The sequence below is a fragment of the Triticum aestivum genome, chromosome 2A (genome assembly GCF_018294505.1).
Source record: "Triticum aestivum cultivar Chinese Spring chromosome 2A, IWGSC CS RefSeq v2.1, whole genome shotgun sequence".
NCBI classification, from domain to species: domain Eukaryota; kingdom Viridiplantae; phylum Streptophyta; class Magnoliopsida; order Poales; family Poaceae; genus Triticum; species Triticum aestivum.
The window spans coordinates 178,056,924-178,081,034 of record NC_057797.1 but is presented as its reverse complement, the minus strand read 5'-3'; positions in this window follow the sequence as shown (position 1 = coordinate 178,081,034).

Below are 24,111 nucleotides of genomic sequence, written 5' to 3'. Positions count from 1 at the left end.
TCGAAATACGCCAACTCAACAAGTACCTTCGAAGACACCTGTAGAGAACCTTTTTATAATCACCCAGTTACGTTGTGACGTTTGGTAGCACACAAAGTGTTCTTCTGGTAAACGGGAGTTTCATAATCTCATAGTCATGGGAACATGTATAAGTCATGAAGAAAGCAATAGCAGCATACTAAACTATCAAGTGCTAAGCTAACAGAATGGGTCAAGTCAATCACATCATTCTCCTAATGATGTGATCCCGTTAATCAAATGACAACTCATTTCTATGGCTAGGAAACATAACCATCTTTGATCAACGAGCTAGTCAAGTAGAGGCATACTAGTGACACTCTGTTTGTCTATGTATTCACTCATGTATCGTGCTTCCGGTTAATACAATTCTAGCATGAATAATAAACATTTATCATGATATAAGGAAATAAATAATAACTTTATTATTGCCTCTAGGGCATATTTCCTTCACCGGAGTACCCGTGTGATCATCCTATGGTTCCCCACCCAGGCTTAAAGGGATCATAAGATTATTCATGCTAGAAACTTCCTTGTGCAGCCACAAGCTATTATGGGCTCTAGCATAGAGGAGTAAGTTGCATGACCTCTTCCAGTGGTAGGCTAGCTGATGTAGGGGATGTAGGTTGGTACAGTCTACCCGGGGTTAGAGTTAATGCTTCTGAAAAACTGTGTCTCGGTTATCTGTTTCTCAAACACCACGTAGTGCGAGAAATCCAATGGAGTAGATCGAGTCTTGTGGGGAAAGTGTGCAAACCTCTGCATAGTGTAGAAACTAATCATGGTTAGCCGTGTACCTGGTTATGGACATCTTGAGTATCTGGATCTTGGATTATCATATTGATCTCATCACTCTATTACTTAATTTGTTGGGTTGTTAATTACTTTCTAATTGGGATTGAGTTGGAGGAACCTTCTCAATGTTTAACAACTACCATGATAGTTAAATAAAATACATTCCTTTGTTGTGGGGGAAAATTGGCTTTTCGCAAAAACATTATAACGATAGAGCCTCCACCAGCCATATATGCATGTAGTGATAGCATTTACCTGTTCATTGCTCTACTGTGTTATATTGCCAGCATATTCCATGTGCTGACCCGTTTTCGGGCTGCAACATATCATATTGTAGACTTTTCAGACGAAGAGTAAGGTGCGCTAGGTCGTTGTCATGCACTCAGCTATGCCGTTGGAGTTGATGAACTCACTTTATCTTCCAAGCCTTCTGTTGTTATCTTACTTAGATGGCCTTAAGCAATATTTATTGTAATAAGTTCGATTTGGAGACTATCGATGTAATAAGTGTGTGATTGCTACTATAACACCCCAAAAATTTAACCATGATTTATTAATTAAAATTTTGCCATGGTAAATTAAATTTTTATTTTCTGGATTTTCTTTTGATTCAGAACCATTCTTTTCTCCTGAATTGTGGAGTTTTCACCCCAAGTGAAAACTTTCCAATAATATTGTTGGACTTGTATATCTTCCCAAGACCATTTCTTTTTATCAGTGGAATTATTTATATAATTATTTTTTCTGAGCTTTATTTCTTTTAAAATGGTTTCTCATAAGTTTTAGAGCCTCTTTTGCACTACAACCCTTTGATAAATTTATTTAAAAGTTCCCCCAAAATTTGGGGATGTTAGTAGAAGTGTATAATTCATTCCTATGCAAAAACCCACTGGTGTTCTTTGGAAAATTTGAGTAAACTGTCCTCATCTTCATACTGGTTCAGTTTGGTGATTTGCACTGCAGCCATACTTTATATTGCCCTATTGCCCATGATATTGTGCCTGCTTATTGACCAGCCTACCAAACCCTTAAGTCCAGGAGATTGGACCCATTGGAGTATTTTTGGTCCATGCAATAATGCCCTTTATTTTCTGTCCAGATTTGGTTTTCTCAAAAACTTGCGCTAGGGAGTTTTTGTTTTTGTCAAACCAACCTTGCCACCCTCTTTATCATCTAAAGAGACTCTGATCTGGAGTTTTTGGCCACCCAAAGAGATGCCTAGATGCCCATGGCATTCTGTCGAGCACCTTGTGTTCATGGACAGTTTTGGCATAGTTTTATTTTTGCAATGTGATCTTGCCCCTCTGGACAAACCAGCATGTCCACTAATCTCCTAGCCACCTCCGAACTTGTCATGTTAATTTGCATTGTCTCCCAAGCCCTCTAGGCCACCCTAGCATTCCGTCGAGCACATGGCGCGCGTGCTCTGGGCGCGCCCAGAGCGTATGTTTTGCACGCGCGCGCGCAACCTAGCCGCCGCAGCCTGCCGTCACAACCATCCAAGCCGCCCTCGGCGCCCCACAGCGCCGCCGTCAGAGCCCTCTTGGCGGCACGCCGGCGTCTGCAGCAGGCTCCTGCCATGGACGGCGCCGCCCGAGCCACTCCAGCGCGCCAGCTGCCCCAGGAGCAGGATGATCTCATCCTTGAGCCCGTCCGCTAGCGTCCGTCGCCGCCACGCGCCCCCTTGGCTACAGAACAGCGGTTTGCCGGTCTTATCCTCGCCTGCCGACAGAACCAACCTCCCCTCCCTATAAATAGGAGACCCCGTGCTCAACCAGACCCTTAGGCGACCTTGGGCCATCCCTCCAGACCCCCACCGCCAGCAATCGGTGGAGGGAGGCCGTCTTCCCCATCTCCGGTCAGTTCGGCTGCCACCACACTCCGGTCCCGTTCGTCGCGAGCAGGGCCTCCCCAGTCCATCCAGTGCCACCGTCCGACTCCCCTAGACCGTGCGGAGCCGCCCAACCGCTCAGCCTCAACCGGGAGTCGCCTAGGCCGAGACCCCTTTAGCTCCCGAAGCCGTCGTCTGCCGCGGAGCTCGCCGCCGGCGAATCCCTTCGTCTCCGCCAGCCTTTCGACCACTGGGAGAACCGCCCTGTACCAGCGGATCCATCCCCGCCCTCAGAATCCCACAGGGAGCCGCCGTTCGTCGGCGGCAATCGCTGAAGCCCTGCCTTCGCTCGGCTAGAGGAGGAAGGAGGCACGGGCGACTGGCCAAACCTGACCAGTTGGCCCAAGGGACCCACTGTCAGCGACACAGCGATGGCCCGCGCTGGTTTAAGTGGAAACGTAAACCCAAAAGTATGTCTTCCCACATCAAAAACGTATTCTTATTCGAACCGTTTTTATTTTTCTGTTTTATTTAAAAACAGAGTTTGACTAAACTTTCACTAGCTATAACTTTTAAAATACTAGTCCATTTGACTGGATTCTTTGTCTATTGGTTCTCAAATTTTGTCTAGTGTATTTTCATATTTATTTGAAAATTTTCTAAACAACTTTTTTTGTACAGTTTGAAACTATGTGTTAATTTGAAATTTTCTTAAATAGGATTTTGGAGAGGGAAACAACTTCTGAAAAGTGCACCCCACCTACATACTCTTGGAAGGCAAGCATTCTGAACCCTGGCATAATATTGTTGTGTGTTGTTTGATACGGTTACAACAACACCTTGACAGGAAGTATTCGTTATTTTATGTGATGGTATGATCATACTCATGAATGCATAATGAAGATTCCTTGCTGTTGGAATTTGATATGCTTGTGATAGTAATCACTCTCGTATGCCTTTCATGCCTACCGGAAGGAATCCGGGAAAGTCTCTGTCTTGGGTAGACACGAACTTGTCTCAAATAATTCGTTGAGACGATTATGTCCGGTAAGGCATGGTGAGGTATGATGAGTGGTGATTCTGTTTGTTGGTGTGAAATACATTTGTTATACTAATCCTGCAGGGAATGCCTTAACCTCCTGAGTGGACCATAGATCGAGTCTTGTTCCAGTAACCCCCATACTTGTTTCATACTACCACTTGTCCTGCCCTAGGTAGGGTACGGTTCAGTAAGTTGTCAACCCCTTCCTAGCACACACCGTACAGAGAGGCCATGGTGGAAGATACCGGCTGCATCTGGTAGACATGCCACCTGGTCCGGGGGCATGGGTGTTTCTGGTTGGAGCCGAGGGGGTAGCTCCCCTAGTTTGCGCGTGTTATAAATTTTGTGATCCCATGCTAGACGAGGTTATAGCCTCCCCACTTAGAGTTTCGCTTAACGGGTGTCGTGGGTGATTCCAGACACCGGTAAGTTAGGCCGGTGTGTGCGGTAAGGTGTGTTTTCAACTAAAAGACCATAGACGGAATTAGTCCCGATGGACTAAAGGAATCCGTTACTCGTGGGTAAAGAGTACACCCTCTACAGAGATTATATCTATTCGAATAGTCGTGTCCTAAGGACTACAGTCTGGGATGGGTCAAGTGTCGGTCTTCGGAGGAAAAATTGCTAAACCAGAACATTGATCATGACCTGGGACATATGATGATTATGATTATTATTACTATAACCTAACCATTGGTATTATTTGAATTATTGAGTATCCCTGGGACGGTTCTACCTCCTGGATATTCACTGTGATTATTCTCATATAAGCCCTTTTTGTGGTGTCGCTGAGACGCCCGACTGTGGCATGCTTGTTATTTATTTACTTTATAAGCCCTTTATGTGGTGTCGCTGAGACGCCCGACTGTGGCATGATTGTTATTTATTTACTTTATAAGCCCTTTATGCGGTGTCGCTGAGACGTCCGACTGTGGCATGCTTGTTATTTATTTACTTTATAAGCCCTTTATGTGGTGTCGCTGAGACGCCCGACTGTGGCATGCTTGTTATTTATTTACTTTATAAGGCCTTTATGTGGTGTCGCTGAGACGCCCGACTGTGGCATGCTTGTTATTTATTTACTTTATAAGCCCTTTATGTGGTGTCGCTGAGACGCCCGATTGTGGCATGCTTGTTATTTATTTACTTTATAAGCCCTTTATGTGGTGTCACACAGACGCCCGACTGTGGCATGTTTGTTACTTATTCCCTTTATAAGCCCTTTATGTGACGTCGCTCAGACGCCCGACTGAGGCATGCTCTATATTATTATCCTGTCGAAGCGTCGCTTCACACACCCGATCGGTGCATTTTATTTCTATTCCCGAATTGTTTATTCATGTTTTATATGAATAACCTGCTTGCGTGCATCATGAATTTTATTTCCTAACTGACGAAGTGATCATGGCATATTTCAAAGCATAATTATCATCTGTTATATTATACATGTGATCATAATGTTTGCGAGTACATTCAAAGTACTCACTAGCTTGTCCCTGGCTATTGTCTTGGCCAGATTTCTTGCATGGAGAGGGGCACTGCGATGACAGCCCCGGAACCTAGGCAGTGATGATAACAGTCTCGCGAAGATAGGAGTTGTCCAGGTCAGCTGTTCCTGTGGGAAATGGAGTCCCATAGACGCTAATGAACCGCAAACCGCTTCCGCCATCAACCACTAGAAACCATTTGTTGTACTCATAGGCCAGAATGGTCTTGTACTACACATTTTGTATTTTGCTTGGAGTTTCTGTATCAAGTTGGTGTCTCATCAGGTAACAGTAATCCTGGGGCTAGTGAGCACAAGGGCCATTTTCTGGGAAATTAATATCCTGGAAATCCAGTCGTGAGAACCTTAGTATCAGAGCCAGGTTGACCATTGGCTAATCCTATCTTGGCCAGGTCAATAAACCTAGATTAACCAACCCACCAGATCTTAACCTAACCCCAGCCAAGCTTCTCGTGTAAGATAGCCACACAGTGACCCCTAACCTTTTGGCAGTCGGTGCCCAACCTATCAGCCTAGCATGTCGATCACGCGCCAGTGACCGACACCTAAATAGTCTCTTTTGCAAGCGTGCGAAGGAAGACTCCGTCCCCTTTTTCTATAAAAAGGGCACGCTAGCCTCAACCCAGCACAACACAGCCTCTTCCCCAAACCGAGCTATAATGCCTGGCCCCATTGTGCACAATGAGACCACAACAACCAACCTTAGAGGTTTTGTGACCGTGCTAGCAAACCTCACCCGTCGTGCCTTTGCATTAGAAGATCCCCCAGAGTATGTTGTGTACCAAGGGCCCATGAGCGGTGAGAGCCGTCAATTCTGAGCCACTGTGCACGTCTATGGTAGGGGTCTATCGCCAGAACACCCCTACAGGTTCACCGGAAGGACAAGTTCCTTTGAGCCACAAGCCATCCAACTAACTGCTCGAGAGGCTATAGTTCAACTCCGGCATTTGTCGCCCAGAGTTAAATGTCGCTCGTTATACTACTACCCCACCCGTGACGGGTATGGTAGGCCACCCCAGGTTGCCAACGGAGATCACGAGACAGATCCTGCATTGTTGCATCTAGTGCGCTATGTAAGTGCACTAGAGGAACTGTTTGATCAAATCACCCTTGATCTGATCGCAGCTTGTGGAGAACTGGTTCACCGAGCCCCGGCAAGAGGAGGGGATGAGCCCGACACCGACAACCCAGTCATGTTGTTCGGACAACCGATCGAGTCCTTGAGGTCTGCCCTAGCCATCAACCAAAATGCTTTGGTGTCCCCAGAAGTGCTTCGTCGCCTTTTGGGAACACACTCCAACGGGGTTGTGGCCAACAACCCCCGCGATGGTCATCATCGCTACCCTGACCCTGCAGCTCCTCAACTCCATCCAGCTAACCCCGACGGTGAAACCCGTGGAGAAGCCTCGGCGTCCACAAGGCACGCCCGCTTAGATATTAACGAGGTAGACTAAGTCACTCGAGTAGTACCGAGTCTTAGTATGTCCACGCCCTGTAATTGTGTGATCTTGTATCGCCATAATTAAATGTTGTCTACTTGTGTGCCCCTATTTTAAATAGTAGCCATGCATAAGTATGTTGGTGTACGGTTGCATTTTTAATTCCGGGCGTAGCTACCAAAAACCACCCCCGACGACACCCACAGTAATATGTCACTTTTGTGAGAGATATGTGTATCTATGGCATTGACCCCAACCCCATAGAGCAGAACCGACAAACTAGTTGCCGATCACCGTGATAAATGACCCAGCCCAGATGCTATATAAAAGGCCACCTCATGACCTTACCAAGTATCCCTCACCTTGTGCACAACTCTCACAGCTATTTCTTTACCATGCCAAGCCCTAGTATTTATCTGAGAACTCCATATGCAACCCCAGGTAGTTTTATTAACATATTGTGGGACTTTACCTGTAGTACCATGAGTTCTACCCATCCACCCCAGTACGAGTTGCTCAAATCGAGGATCACCCCATCCACCTCGAAATGTTGGGCAGTGGTGCACATCCCTCCCGCAAACCCAAACCAAGACCCAACGGAAGTCTCCTTCATGGGGAAATCTATGCCGACCCCGCAAATGGCCATAGAAGCTGCTGCGTATGAAGCGCTTGCTTGCCTTCGATTCGCGGTACCCTATGCCAGTGAATGATGGTATTATTACTTCCCAAGTCGTGCAGCACCTCGAGAAGTAGCATCTTTTCCCGGTGGACGAATTGAGGGAGACCCAGTACTGGACAACCTTGCCCAGTATGTCATCGCTCAAGAACATTTGACCCAACGAGTAATGGGTTATCTCCAGAGCCTCGCTGACTTAAACCCTCAGATCGCCATCGGCAGACCACTGAGGCCCGACCAAGAGAGACGCGTTCTTCGACTAGTCAACCCGCTTCCCCCGATAGAAGAGGAGTGTGCCCCAGTACCAGAGACGTTTACTCAGGACCCTGTCTATTTGTCGTTTTCATTGTAGACGTCAATGCTATGTTTATTGTCCCAGCATCTAGTTATGTGGTGCAACTTATGCATGGTATCCTAAATTTGTGCAATGAATTAAATATTTGGTTTCAATTAATGTGAGTAGTTTTTACTGCTGTTAATTTTGATTAACTAATTTCACTCTCGATAAATTCTGAAGTGAGATTTTTCCCTGAGTTGTTGCAGCGTACATCTCTTCACGACATAGATTTTTATTCACGCAGCACCACGACAGCATACTCACAACCACAACCACTCGACCACGTGCACTAATTGCAAATCCACATGCACATTTTGCACCTAACTGATCACCTCCCTAGCACACCACAGTCTCTGAAGGAGAGATTTATGGGTAATTATTCGGGTGCAAGTTGCCTCCAGCACACTGACAACAGTTAGCACCCGACAGCGCACTTAATCCTCATGATCACCGCCACCGCGGAGAGCTAACACTCGAGCGGCAGCATCACGACGATCATCGAGGATCATCACGCACAAGAGCACGGTGAACCCCAGCAATGCCGCCAACCCTCCGCACATCAGGATCATGTACCAGTCAGGCACCACCTCCGCCATTAGAGCCTCGTTTCGAGCTCCTGCAAACAGAATTGGAGGAGAAGGAAGGAGAAGGAGAAGCAAGGCCAGGTGTGAGGAAGAAGAAAGGAGCACCTCGGTCATTTTATAGCTCGAGATCGGTGTACGATGGGCGAAGTCCACCAGCGCCGCTCGTCGCTCGATCGCCGGTGTTCGGAGGCGAATCCACGAGCAGTGTCGATAGTGCACTGGCCCGCGAGGTGAGTGCACGCTGCACCGGCAGCTAGCGCGCCGCGCACTATCGCAATACGGCCTAGATGCTCTACGTGCTAGATGTTGCCGGTGGAGAAAGCGCGGGAAAGCACGCGAGAGAGAGGAAGAAAAGAGAGCCAGAGGTAGAAGAAGAGACTGACAGTGGGCCCTGGGTCCACCTGTCAGCCAAAGAGAGCACTGTGCTCTCGGGTACGACCAGCGTGTTTTAGAAATTTAGAAATCTTATTCTAAATTCACTGTAACCAAAAGTAGAAATTTCTCGTTTTCCCAACCATAGATTTTTCCACGCAGCGCCAGTATTCCACACTGTAGTCTTACACCACTTAAATTGCCCACTCACTGTAGCCACATTTTATTGCATGAGTAGGATGGTTATTTTTGTGATATTACTTTGAGGACGAGATTTTTCTTAAGGGGGATAGTGTTGTGACACCCCAAAAATTTAACCATGATTTATTAATTAAAATTTTGCCATGGTAAATTAAATTTTTATTTTCTGGATTTTCTTTTGATTCAGAACCACTCTTTTCTCCTGAATTGTGGAGTTTTCATCCCAAGTGAAAACTTTCCAAAAATATTGTTGAACTTGTATATCTTCCCAAGACCATTTCTTTTTATCAGTGGAATTATTTATATAATTATTATTTTTCTGAGCTTTATTTCTTTTAAAATGGTTTCTCATAAGGTTTAGAGCCTCTTTTGCACTACAACCCTTTGATAAATTTATTTAAAAATTCCACCAAAATTTGGGGATGTTAGTCGAAGTGTATAATTCATTCCTATGCAAAAACCCACTGGTGTTCTTTGGAAAATTTGAGTAAACAGTCCTCATCTTCATTCTGGTTCAGTTTGGTGATTTGCACTGCAACCATACTTTATCTTGCCCTATTGCCCATGATATTGTGCCTGCTTATTGACTAGCCTACCAAACCCTTAAGTCCAGGAGATTGGACCCATTGGAGTATTTTTGGTCCATGCAATAATGCCCTTTATTTTCTGTCCAGATTTGGTTTTCTCAGAAACTTGTGCTAGGGAGTTTTTGTTTTTGTCAAACCAACCTTTCCACCCTTTTTATCATCTAAAGAGACTCTGATCTGGACTTTTTGGCCACCCAAAGAGATTCCTAGATGCCCATGGCATTCTGTCGAGCACCTTGTGTTCATGGACAGTTTTGGCATAGTTTTATTTTTGCACTGTGATCTTGCCCCTCTGGACAAACCAGCATGTCCACTAATCTCCTAGCCACCTCTGAACTTGTCATGTTAATTTGCATTGTCGCCCAAGCCCTCTGGGCCACCCTGGCATTCCGTCAAGCACATGGCGCGTGTGCTCTGGGTGCGCCTAGAGCGCACGTTTTGCATGCGCGCGCGCAACCGAGTCGCCCCAGCCTGCCCCTGGCCTTTGCTCGCCCGCAGGGCCGCGCCCTGTTCTCATCCGCACGTCAAAACCATCCAAGCCGCCCCTGGCGCCCCACAACGCTGTCGTCAGAGCCCTCTTGGCGGCACGCCCGAGCCACTCCAGCGCGCCAGCTGCCCCAGGAGCAGGACGATCTCATCCTCGAGCCCGTTCGCTAGTGCCCGTCGCCGCCACGCGCCCCCTTGGCTACAGAACGGCGGTTAGACGGTCTTATCCTCGCCCGCCGACGGAACCAACCTCCCCTCCCTATAAATAGGAAACCCCATGCTCAACAAGACCCTCAGGCGACCTTGGGCCATCCCTCTAGAGCCCCACCTCCAGCAATCGACGGAGGGAGGCCGTCTTCCCCGTCTCCAGTCAGTAAGGCCGCCGCCACACTCCGGTCCCGTTCGTCGCGAGCAGGGCCTCCCCAGTCCATCCAGTGCCACCGTTCGACTCCCCTAGACCGTGCGGAGCCGCCCAACCGCTCAGCCTCAATCGGGAGCCGCCTAGGCCGAAACCCCTTTAGCTCCCGAAGCCGCCATCCGCCGCGAAGCTCGCCGCCGGCGACTCCCTTCATCTCCGCTAGCCTTTCGACCACTGGGAGAACTGCCATGTACCAGCGGATCCATCCCCGCCCTCAGAATCTCGTGGGGAGCCGCCGTTCGTCGGTGGCAATCGCCGGAACCCCACCTCCGCTCGGCCAGAGGAGGAAGGAGGCGCGGGCGACTGGTCAGACCTGACCAGTGGGCCCAAGGGACCCACTGTCAGCGACACAGCGATGGCCCGTGCTGGTTTAAGTGGAAACGTTAACCCAGAAGTACGTCTTCCCGCCTCGAAAACGTTTTCTTATTCGAACCATTTTTATTTTTTTGTTTTATTTAAAAATAGAGTTTGACTAAACTTTGACTGGCTATAAGTTTAAAATACAAGTCCATTTGACTGGATTCTTTTTCTGTTGTTTCTCAAATATTGTCTAGTTTATTTTCATATTTATTTGAAAAATTTCTGAACAACTTTTTTTGTACAGTTTGAAACTATGTGTTAATTTGAAATTTTCTTAAATAGGATTTTGGAGAGGGAAACAACTTTTGAATAGTGCACCACACCTACATACTCTTGGAAGGCAAGCATTCTGAACCCTGGCATAATATTGTTGTGTGTTGTTTGATACGGTTACAACACCACCTTGACATGAAGTATTCGTTATTTTATGTGATGATATGATCATACTCATGAGTGCATAATGAAGATTCCTTGCTGTTGGAATTTGATATGCTTGTGATAGTAATCACCCTCGTATGCCTTTCATGCCTACCGGAAGGAATCCGGGAAAGTCTCTGTCTTGGGTAGACATGAACTTGTCTCAAATAATTCGTTGAGACGATTATGTCCGGTAAGGCATGGTGAGGTATGATGAGTGGTGATTCTATTTGTTGGTGTGAAATACATTTGTTATACTAATCCTGCAGGGAATGCCTTAACCTCCTGAGTCGACCGTAGATCGAGTCTTGTTCGAGTAACCCCCATACTTGTTTCGTACTACCACTTGTCCCTGCCCTAGGTAGGGTACGGTTCAGTAAGTTGTCAACCCCTTCCTAGCACACACCGTACAGAGAGGCCATGGTGGAAGATAGCGGCTGCATCTGGTAGACATGCCACCTGGTCCGAGGGCATGGGTGTTTCCGGTTGGAGCCGAGGGGGTAGCTCCTCTAGTTTGCGCGCGTTATAAATTTTGTGATCCCGTGCTAGACGAGGTTGTAGCCTCCCCACTTAGAGTTTCGCTTAACGGGTGTCGTGGGTGATTCCAGACACCGGTAAGTTAGGCTGGTGTGTGCGGTCAGGTGTGTTTTCAATTAAAAGACCATAGATGGAATTAGTCCCGATGGACTAAAGGAATCCGTTACTATGGGTAAAGAGTACACCCTCTGCAGAGATTATATCTATTCGAATAGCCGTGTCCATGGTTAAGGACTACAGTCTGGGATGGGTCAAGTGTCGGTCTTAGTGTCGGTCTTCGGAGGAAAAATTGCTAAACCAGAACATTGATCATGACCTGGGACATATGATGATTATGATTATTATTACTATAACCTAACCATCGGTATTATTTGAATTATTGAGTATCCCTGGGATGGTTCTACCTCATGGATATTCACTGTGATTATTCTCATATAAGCCCTTTTTGTGGTGTCGCTGAGACGCCCGACTATGGCATGCTTGTTATTTATTTACTTTATAAGCCCTTTATGTGGTGTCGCTGAGGTCAGCTGTTCCTGTGGGAAATGGAGTCCCATAGACGCTGATGAACCGCAAACCGCTTCCGCCATCAACCACTAGAAACCAGTTGTTGTACCCATCGGCCAGAATGGTCTTGTACTACACATTTTCTATTTTGCTTGGAGTTTCTGTATCAAGTTGGTGTCTCATCAGCTAACAGTAATCCTGGGGCTGGTGAGCACAAGGGCCATTTTCTGGGAAATTAATATCCTGGAAATCCGGTCGTGACAGCTACTCTGTTATAAATCCTTCGAATATTGTGTATGTCAGCATTACCGATCTAGGGATGACACTTATGCAGAGAGACTTGACCGTCTGAGGTCGGGTCGCTGCAAGATGATATCAGAGCACACGCTGAATGTAGGACACGACCACTAAGATGAGCCATAGGTCACTCTTGTCTACTCATTTCTGACTCCTCTCCATCTTCTACTCTTTAGGATGGCGGGCTCAAGGAACAAGTTTGCGCAACCAGATGAAGACACACCCTTTGGAAGACACTTGAAGGAAGTCACTAGGTAGCTGAACATAGGAACACCAAGCTTCACCAGGACCTACACCGCCACTTTACTAGAAGAGGAGCGTTGGATGATACGAGTTCAAGTTCCAGGAAGGACATTCATGCCATTCACTGAGCCCATAAGAGTTTTTCTTTGATGCACCAACCTGGAGTCTAGGCAAGAGCATGGCAACCCACATTGATGTGTGACGCATCAGAGAAGTCTACAAATAGGAGCTGAAGGACACTATCTACTAGATATGTGGGCACCAAGATGAGCAATGGGTGATGATCAGCACTAGGAGGGACAGGTCCATTGCCGCTTTCATCCAAGAGTTAAACCAACACATTCATCGACAGGAGAACCAAATGTGTGCAAGCATGATAGATCTGAAGAAGGTGATGACCAGGAACATGGAGCTAGAAGAGGAACTCAAGTCTACACGTGACGGATACGAGGAGAAAATCGCAATACTAGTGGAGATGAATGACGACCTAACAAGGGAGCTCGGAGTATTCATGGGAGACCCCGTGCCAGGAGGAGATGACGATCAATCCAAGGACATTCATTCTGAAGACTAAATCATCATTAACGACACCGACCCCGACCCCGACAACAGTGATGATGATTACGAAGATGAAGCTGGAGCAGATATCATGGAGTCTTCCATCGATCAAAGTTTCTAGTAGACCACCACATGATCAGTAGTATTCCCCCATGTAAATAGTATAGTCCGAGCACTGTAACGGTAGTTAGATCGATTGTATGCCCTTGCTTGAAATTGATTTCGTGTGATATGATTGTGTTTGACTCATGTGCATATGGGTAGTGTTTTCTCACTATGCCTCTTTCTATTCTAATCTCTCCCCTCTAAACCCAACAAATGCCTCTGAGACGTGACCCCGGATTGTCTTCCCACCAGAGCTCACTTAGTTGATCCAACAACAGAATACACTAATGCAGTTGCTAGTCCAGAACCAAGGCAACAACAACAACAACAACAACAACAACAACAACAACAACAACAACAACAACAACAACAACAACAACAACAACAACAACAACAACAACAACAACAACAACAACAACAACAACAACAACAACAACAACAACAGCAACACCAACAGCAACAGCAACAGCAACAGCAACAGCAACAGCAACAACAACATCAACAACAACAACAACAACAACAACAACCACCTCCAGTTGACAACTTAGCCTGTTTTCTGAGGTTGCAGCCGCCGGTGTTTTCCAGTAGCACCGAGCCGATAGTTACTGATGATTGGCTACGCAGGATTGGAAGGGAGTTGACCACCACAGGTTGCACAGATGCAGAGAAGGTGTGTTTTGCCACACACCAATTAGATGGACCTGCAACATCATGGTGGGAGAATTACACAGCCACTTTTCCTACAACCAATGTCACTTGGGAACAGTTTCAGCAAGCGTTCCGCACTGCTCATGTTTCAATTGGAGCTATGAGCATGAAGAAGCGTGAGTTTCCCAACTTACGCCAGGGCAACCTTACTGTGGGGCAGTACGTGGATGAGTTTAGAAAGCTAGCTCGTTATGCCCCAGATAACGTGCCCACACATGCCACGAAACAGGAGAAGTTTATGGAAGGGTTGAATGATGAGATGAGTATGCAGTTAATGGTGGCAACATTTAACAACTACCAGGAGTTGGTAGAAAAGGCTCTTATGATTGAAGGGAAGCAGCAGCAGATTGAGAGCCGCAAAAGGAAGAATGGACAAGGGAAGTACAATTCAGGAGCTTAGCAGAAACCTCGTTTCACCCCGAACTCGGGAGGATATACCCATAACCATGGAGGACATAACCACAATGGAGGAAGTTTGCATAACCACAGTGGCCCCAAGAATGGAAACGGGAATGGAGCAGGCAGTAATCAGAACCGCTCTAACCCAGCCACACCCGCCAAGAGGGATCTAAGTAATGTTACTTGCTTCAAGTGTGGGAAGACTGGACATTACGCCACCGAATGTCCTGAAGCAAAGAATGAAAATAGAAATGGAAGCTCTGGGAAGAATCCCAACCCTTTAAACAAGGGACAAGTGAACCACGTCAACGTGGAGGAGGTTGAAGAGTAGCCAGATGCAGTTATCGGTAAGTTTTTGGTTAAGTCATTTACCGCCCTCGTTCTTTTTGATACTGGTGCATCACATTCATACATTTCAAGGGGATTTTTGAAAAAGTTTAAGTTACCCACCTTAGCCCTTAGGATACCCTTGCTAGTAAGCTCACCAGGGGCAGAGTATATGGCCAACAGATGGTGTGAACGGTTACCCTTAAACTTTGGCAGCCATGTTTTCCCCTCAGACCTAATAATTCTGGAGTCACAAGGATTGGACGTGATACTGGGTATGGATTGGCTATCGAAGTATGGAGGAAACATTGATTGTGCTAGTAGGTCAATTCCGCTCACCACCCCGGAGGGAAAAAGGATTAAGTATGTATCCAGGCATACCCCAAAGAGGACTCACATAAACTCCCTCACGAGCGTTGTTCAAGAGGAGGTGCTTGTAGTGAAAGATTACCCGGATGTATTTCCAAAGGAACTACCAGGCATGCCACCAGATCGAGACACTGAGTTTTTAATAGAGCTATTGCCAGGCACCGGAACAATATCGAAGAGACCATACTAGATGCCCGCAAATGATCTGGAGGAGATTAAGAAACAGATTAAGGAGTTATTGGAGAAAGGTTACATTCGACGAAGCTCTTCACCATGGGGAGCCCCATTGCTCTTGGTTGAGAAGAAGGATAAATCTCTAAGAATGGTGGTTGACTATCGTGCATTAAATGAAGTGACGATCAAGAACAAGTACCCACTGCCGATGATCAATGATTTGTTTGACCAGCTGCAAGGAGCTAAAGTATTTTCCAAGATCGATCTATGATTAGGATACCACCAGCTAAAGATCCGAGAACATGATATACCTAAGACAGCTTTCACCACAAGGTACGGGCTATACGAGTACACGGTTATGTCATTTGGATTGACTAACGCCCCTGCCTATTTCATGAGTATGATGAATAAGGTGTTCATGGAGTTCTTGGATAAGTTTGCCGTGGTGTTCATTGATGATATTCTAGTATACTTGAAGAATGAAGAGGAGCACAAGGAGCATTTGCGTTTAGTTCTCGAGAAGCTCAGGGAACATCAATTATATGCCAAGTTCAGAAAATGTGAGTTTTGGTTGAAGGAAGTTGGATTCCTTGGACATGTTATATCAGGATAAGGTATAGCATTAGACCCCACTAAGGTTCAGTCAGTCACTCAGTGGTTGGCACCCACCTCAGTTGGAGAGATCCATGGTTTTCTAGGACTCGCGGGATATTATCGGAGATTCATTGAGAATTTCTCTAAGATTGCGAAGCCCATGATGGAGTTGCTGAAGAAGGACACCAAGTTCAAATGGACCAAAGAATGTGAGGCCGGTTTTCAAGAGTTGAAGAAATGTTTGACTACAGCCCCAGTGCTGATTCTGCCAGATATACACAAGGATTTCCAAGTGTACTACGACGCATCTCGCTTAGGACTTGGAGGTGTACTTATGCAAGACGGAAGAGTTGTTTTGTATGCCTCACGTCAGCTTCGACTGCATGAGTTGAATTATGCCACACATGATTTGGAGTTAGCAGCCGTAGTACATGCACTCAAGACCTGGAGACATTTTCTTATTGGAAACCGTTGTAATGTGTACACGGATCATAAGAGTTTGAAGTACATTTTTACTCAGAAGGAGTTGGATCTCAGGCAGAGGAGATGGTTGGAACTCATAAAGGACTATGATTTGAAGCTGAATTATCATCCAGGAAAGGCTAATGTCGTAGCAGATGCTTTGAGTCGGAAGAGTTATCTTAATACTCTCTTAACGGGAGGGTTACCAAAGGAGTTAGCCGAGGATCTCCGGGAACTTCGTTTGGAGATATTTCCTAGAGGTTTTGTTGCAGCATTGGAGGTTCAGTCAACATTATTGGGAAAGATTCGAGAAGCTCAGAAGGATGACAAAGAAATTGCCGAGATAAAGGAGAAAATGAGAAAGGGAAAGGCCAAAGGTTTTCGTGAGGATGAGCACGACACCTTGTGGTTTGAGGGCCGTGTTTATGTACCCAATAATGTAGAGATCAGGAAGTTGATACTACAGGAGGCTCATGACTCTCCATACTCGATACACCCCAGAAACACCAAGATATATTTGGATTTGAAGGAGCGTTTCTTGTGGATAGGAATGAAGAAAGATATTGCCAAGTATGTAGCGGTATGTGATGTATGTCAGAGAGTGAAGGCAGAACATCAGAAGCCAGCAGGATTACTGCAGCCTATGCTGATACCCGAATGGAAGTGGGATAAGCTTGGCATGGATTTTATCACCGGATTACCCAGGACCCGATCGGGATATGACTCTATCTGGGTAGTAGTTGATCGGTTGACCAAAGTGGCTCACTTTATCCCAGTGAAAATGACCTATATGAGTGCGAAGCTGGCCAAGATATACATGAACAGAATTGTATGTCTACATGGAGTTCTAAGGACCATTGTATCATATAGAGGAACACAGTTCACTTCAAAGTTTGGCATCAGCTGCACGAGACTTTGGGGACTAGACTAGAGTTTAGTACGGCCTTTCATCCGCAGACAGATGGACGGACCGAGAGAGTCGATCATATTTTGGAAGATGTGTTGAGAGCTTGTGCGCTCGTTTATGGATCTAGTTGGGATGACAATTTGCCTTACACGGAGTTCTCATACAACAATAGCTACCAGGCCAGTTTGAAGATGGCACCTTTCGAAGCTTTATAAGGATGGAGGTGCATGACACTGTTGATGTGGGATGAAGTTGGAGACCGTCAGTTGTTTGGACCAGATTTAATTAAAGAGTCAGAAGAGAAGGTTAAGCTGATTCGAGACAGACTAAAGGTAGCTCAGTCCAGGCAGAAGAGTTATGCAGACTCGAAAGGCAAGGAGGTAGTCTATGAAATCGGAGATAGAGCCTATCTTCGTGTGTCACCTCTGCAAGGAATTAAACGCTTTGGATTTAAGGGAAAGTTAGCCTCAAGATTTGTAGGACCATACCGAGTTTTGAAACGTATGGGAGAGGTAGCCTACAAGTTGGAGTTACCCGAAGGACTGTCAGGAGTTCATAATGTGTTTCACATTTCCCAGTTGAAGAAATGCCATGCAGAGATGGCCGATATTCCTCTGAGAGATACAGTGCCCCTGGAAGCAATTCAGTTGGATAGTGATCTGACCTATGAGGAGAAACAGTCAAGATTCTTGAGTTATCCAGCCGAGTCACGCGCGGTAAGGTTATCAAGTTTTGCAAATTTCAGTGGAGCCACCATACCGAGGATGAAGCCACCTGGGAACGAGAGGATGATCTATGGAAAGACCACCCACACCTATTTTCTAGCCAACCCGAATCTCGAGGACGAGATTCATTTTAAGGGGGGTAGGTTTGTAACATCCCAAATTTTCAATTTGGAATGTAATACATAGGTCATTCATGCATATCATATTTTATTGCATTCGGTTTTGCGATCCTAGAAAATCCTAAGCAACTCAAGGACCCACACAGAGAGTTGGGATTTCACGATTTTCATATTTGAATTTTTTTCAAATATTGGAAAGAGGATCATTTTGGTTTTATTATTTCTCTCTAGAAATATTTCATAATAAAAATATATGAGAGGAGATAATATGACTTCTCCAACCTAAATGAAATATTGGAGGAAAAATGTTAAAATCAAATAAATAGTTTTATTCGGATTTTATAGCTATTTTATTTGAATTAGAAAATATGCATTTTTTTCAAAATTACATTCTTAGCCTAAATAAATGTTCACTTTGTCCAAAATATTATTAGAGGACCGTGAAAATTTATTGGGGGATTTTTGGACTCTATTTGGTATTTCTTTTATTTATTTTACTCCGTCCGTATTTAAAAAAACACGCACCGACCTAGCGGGTCGTGCTCGACCCGGACACTGCCGCGCCAGGCTTTATAAGCCGAGGCCGAGGCCGCCCCAGCCCACACAGCCGCCCCGCCGCCCAAACCCTAGCGCCGCCCGCGCCGCCGCTGTCCTGCCCGCGCCGCGCCGAATCTCACCGGAGTCACCGCCGTTGACCACGTTGACCGGTCGTTTTTCTCTCGGTTAACCCCGGTTTTTCATTTCAGATTCCTTTTTATTTTTTAGATCGGTTTTCCGTCGGTTTATTTACTTAGCGGACGTTCGTCCGATCGTTTGTTTAAACAAACGATGTTCGCCGGTTAGGTTCACACAACAAACATTCATTCACTAGTCTTTTCTTTTTATTTTATTTTCGGCTAGGGACCTATCCGCGATTATTTTTATCGCAGATTAGCCCTTGATCTTCAAACCCTCGTAACTTTTCAACCGTTTGTCCAAATGCAATGAAACCAACGCCAAAATATTCATCTCGAGCCCTTCTTTCTATTTAATCAACTTGAACAAGGTTTTGATAATTTACAATTTGGTTTCGAGTAGATTTTATTTCAAAGTTCTTTTGACCGTAGTTTAAATTCCGTAGCTTCGATTCGATTGATTCTTTTTGCAGATTGAATATCTTTAGTTGAGTTTTCATATTTGATCTTCTTATTTGAGTTTTACCCGTGCATCTTTGCTTGATTACTTATGTATGCTATTGTTTGTTTGCTATAGAATTCCCGGAGTGCGCAGCGTGCTACTATGAGTCACTAGGTTTTGCGGATCATCAGCAAGGCAAGTAACACTTTGGTCATACTCTTTTCTTACCCAGTTTTATGCATTAGTTATAGCCCTTAAACATTGCATGAGTAGGATCTCTTAACATGTGGGTTTTGGTAAGTAGATGATGAGGTAGAACCTATTGCCCTTTTATTATCAAACCGTTGGGAGTTACTTCTACGTTATGCTTATATCGCCATGCTATGCTCGTAGATGTGGATTGGGTTTGAGAGTATCCATGACAGATGTGAGATTGTTAATTAATGGTTAACTTAAGATGGCTACTTAAACACACATCTGGGTGGATTGGTTGCGGGCACCTGGAGAATCCAGTGCTGTCCTAGGATATCCCGGAGTACCCATGTGATCATCCAATGCTTCGCCACCCAGGCTCAAAGGGATCATAAGATTATTCATGCTAGAAACTTCCGTGTGCAGCCACAAGCTATTATGGGCTCTATCATAGTGGAGTAAGTTGCACGACCTCTTCCAGTGGTAGGCTAGCATATGTAGGGGATGTAGGTTGGTACGGTCTACCCGGGGTTAGAGTTAATGCTTCTAAAAAACTATGTCTCGGTCATCCATTTCTCAAATACCATGTAGTGCGAGAAATCCAACGGAGGAGATCGAGTCTTGTGGGGAAAAGTGCGCAAACCTCTGCAGAGTGTACAAACTAATCATGGTTAGCCGTGTCCCCAGTTATGGACATCTTTAGTATTTGGATCTTGGATTATCATATTGATCTCATCACTCTATTACTTAATTTTTGGGTTGTTAATTACTTTCTAATTGGGATTGAGTTCGAGGAACCTTCTCAATGTTTAACAACTACCATGATAGTTAAATAAAATACATTCCTTTGTTGTATGGAAAAATTGGCTTTTCACAAAAACATTATAACCATAGAGCCTCCACCAGCCATATATGCATGTAGTGATAGCATTTACCTGTTCATTGCTCAAATGTGTTATATTGCCAGCATATTCCATGTGCTGACCATTTTTCGGGCTGCAACATATCATGTTGCGGACTTTTCAGACGAAGAGTAAGGTGCGCCAGGTCGTTGTCATGCACTCAGCTATGCCGTTGGAGTTGATGGACTCACTTTATCTTCCAAGCCTTCCACTGTTATCTTACTTAGATGGCCTTAAGCCATATTTACTGTAATAAGTTCTCTTTGGAGACTATCGATGTAATAAGTGTGTGATTGCTACTCTATTATAAATCCTTCGAGTACTGTGTGTGTCAGCATTACCGATCCAGGGATGACACTTATGCACAGAGACTTGACCGTCTGAGGTCGGGTCGCTACACCATCCCTATTCCTTACACGGGCAAACTCTTCTTCGTCTCCTTTTAAGAGATCAGCTAGTATTGCGGCCATGGCTGTTTGATTATCCGGCCCTTGTCTCTTGTAGCGTGTGGCATCGGTTGTCCCGTTGTAGCACCACAAAGGGTGCATTCTCTGTTGAAGAGGTTGTACACAGAGAGCTATGACGACAGCCATCACATCGAACATGGTCAACTTGTTGTGGGTTAGTAGTCGGACTTTGGCAGCCAGAAGTCGCACTTTGGCACTTTCTTTTTGGGATGGGCTTTTTGGCCGCCAGTTGAACGCTTCTTTAAGGGAGCGTCAGAGTATTCAGGCAACCCCATCCGAACAGGGTCGGATAGGGGGGCGTCTTCAATGTAAAACCATTATGAGGACCATTCGTCGGAGTCCTTCTTCGGGGTTCCGATGGGATATCCCGTTCCGGATATACGACATACCTCGGCTCTGCCTACTTCAAAAATTGACCCCCCGCGGTACAAGGGACGAGACAGAAATACTTCCTCCACAGCTCGAAGTGGGCCTCGCAGCCCAACAACATCGCGCAAAGGGCAACGAAGTCGGAAATATGCAGTATGGATCCAGGGGTGAGGTGATGAAGCTGGATCTTGTAAAACTCTAGCAAACCTCGCAGAAAGGGGTGAATGGGAAAGCCTAGACCTTGTAGAAGGAAAGGCACGAAACATACCCTCTCTTCCCTACTTGGAACAGGGAAGTTCTCCGCGAAGGCCTCACCATCCACGGAAATCAATCCGGCGCGGATAGGGATGAGATCTGTCGCGGGGAGATATCCTTGCGTCTGGAGATTGCTCCGCTAGAGGCATGAAACTAAGCAGCTCACCCAGTCATCGAGCACAGAGCCATGAGGGCGTGAGGATGAACCAGGGGCACTAGCCGTTTGACATGTGATTTCTTTGGGATGGTCTTGGTCGCTTGCGTAGGGATGGGTTTGTTCGGGAACGTAGTATTTCAAAAAATTTACCTACGATTACACAAGATCTATCTAGGAGATGCATACCAACGAGAGGGGAGAGTGTGTCTATGTACCCTCGTAGACCGAAAGCGGAAGCGTTTAGTAATGCGGTTGATGTAGTCGAACGTCTTCGCGATCCAACCGATCCAAGTACCGAACGCACGTCACCTCCACAATCAACACACGTTCAACTCGATAACATCCCTCAAACTCTTGATCCAGTTGAGGCCGAGGGAGAGTTCCGTCAGCACGACGGCATGGTGACGGTGATGATGAAGTTACCGACGTAGGGCTTCGCCTAAGCACTACAACGATATGACCGAGGTGTGTAACTATGGAGGGGGCACCGCACACGGCTAAAAGATCAACTTGTGTGTCTTTGGGGTACCCCCTCCCCACGTATCTAAAGGGGAAGGAGAGCAGGCCGGCCCTAGGAGGGGGCGCGCCATGGGGGGAGTCCTACTTGGACTCCTAGTCCAAGTAGGATCGGTCCCCCCCCCCTTTCCCTGTCCAAGTAGGAGAAGAAGGGAAAGAGGAGAAAAGAGAAGGAAGGAGGGGGGCGCCACCCCCTCCCCTTGTCTAATTCAAACTGGGCAAGGGGGCGCCACCTCTGGCCGGCCCTCTCTCTTCTCCACTAAGGCCCATTGTGGCCCATTAATCCCCCGGGGGGTTCCTGTAACCCCCCGGTACTCCGGAAAATGCCCGAACCTATCCAAAACCATTCTGTTGTCCAAACATAACCTTCCAATATATCAATATTTATGTCTCGACCATTTCGACACTCCTTGTCATGTCCGTGATCTCATCCGGGACTCCGAACAAACTTCGGTTCATGAAAACACGAAACTCATAATACAAATCGGCATCGAACGTCAAGCATGCGGACCGTACGGGTTCGAGAACTATGTAGACATGACCGAGACATATCTATGTTCAATAACCAATAGTGGAACCTGGAAGCTCATATTGGCTCCTACATATTCTACGAAGATCTTTATCGGTCAAACCGCATAACAACATACATTGTTCCCTTTGTCATCGGTATCTTACTTGCCCAAGATTCGATCGTCGGTATCATCATACCTAGTTCAATCTCGTCACCGGCAAGTCTCTTTACTCGTTCCGTAATGCATCATCCCGTGGCTACCTCATTAGTCACATTGCTTGCAAGGCTCATAGTGATGTGCATTACCGAGAGGGCCCAGAGATACCTCTCCGATACACAGAGTGACAAATCCTAATCTTGGTCCATGCCAACTCAATAAACACCATCAAAGACACTTGTAGAGCATCTTTATAATCACCCAGTTATGTTGTGACGATTGATAGCACACAAGGTGTTCGTACGGTATTCGGGAGTTGCATAATCTCATAGTCTGAGGAACATGTATAAGTCATGAAGAATGCAATAGCAGAAAAAGTAAAGGATCATTATGCTAAGCTAACGGATGGGTCTTGTCCATAACATCATTCTCCTAATGATGTGACCCCGTTCATCAAATGACAACACATGTCTATGGCTAAGAAACTTAACCATCTTTGATTAACGAGCTAGTCAAGTAGAGGCATACTAGGGACACTTTGTTTGTCTATGTATTCACACATGTACTAAGTTTCCGGTTAATACAACTCTAGCATGAATAATAAACATTTATCATGATATAAGGAAATATAAATAACAACTATATTATTGCCTCTAGGGCATATTCCTTCAGTCTCCCACTTGCACTAGAGTCAATAATCTAGTTCACATCGCCATGTGACTTAACACCAATAGTTCACATCACCATGTGATTAACACCCTATAGTTCACATCACCATGTGACCAATACCTAAAGGGTTTACTAGAGTCAATAATCTAGTTCACATCGCCATGTGATTAACACCCAAAGAGTACTAAGGTGTGATCATGTTTTGCTTGTGAGAGAAGTTTAGTCAACGGGTCTGCCACATTCAGATCCGTATGTATTTTGCAAATTTCTGTGTCTACAATGCTCTGCACGGAGCTATTCTAGCTAATTGTTCCCACTTTCAATATGTATCCACATTGAGATTTAGAGTCATCCAGATCGGTGTTAAAGCTTGCATCAACGTAACTCTTTACGATGAACTCTTTATCACCTCCACTACCGAGAAATATTTCCTTAGTCCTCTAAGGATAATTTTGACCGTTGTCTAGTGATCTACTCCTGGATCACTATTGTACCCCAGTTGCCAAACTCATGCAAGGTACACAATAGGTCTAGTATACAGCATGGCATACTTTATAGAACCTATGACTGAGGCATAGGGAATGTCTTTCATTCTCTTTCTATATTCTGCCATGGTCGAGTTTTGAGTCTTACTCAACTTCACACCTTGCAACACAGGCAAGAACTCTTTCTTTGACTGTTCCATTTTGAACTACTTCA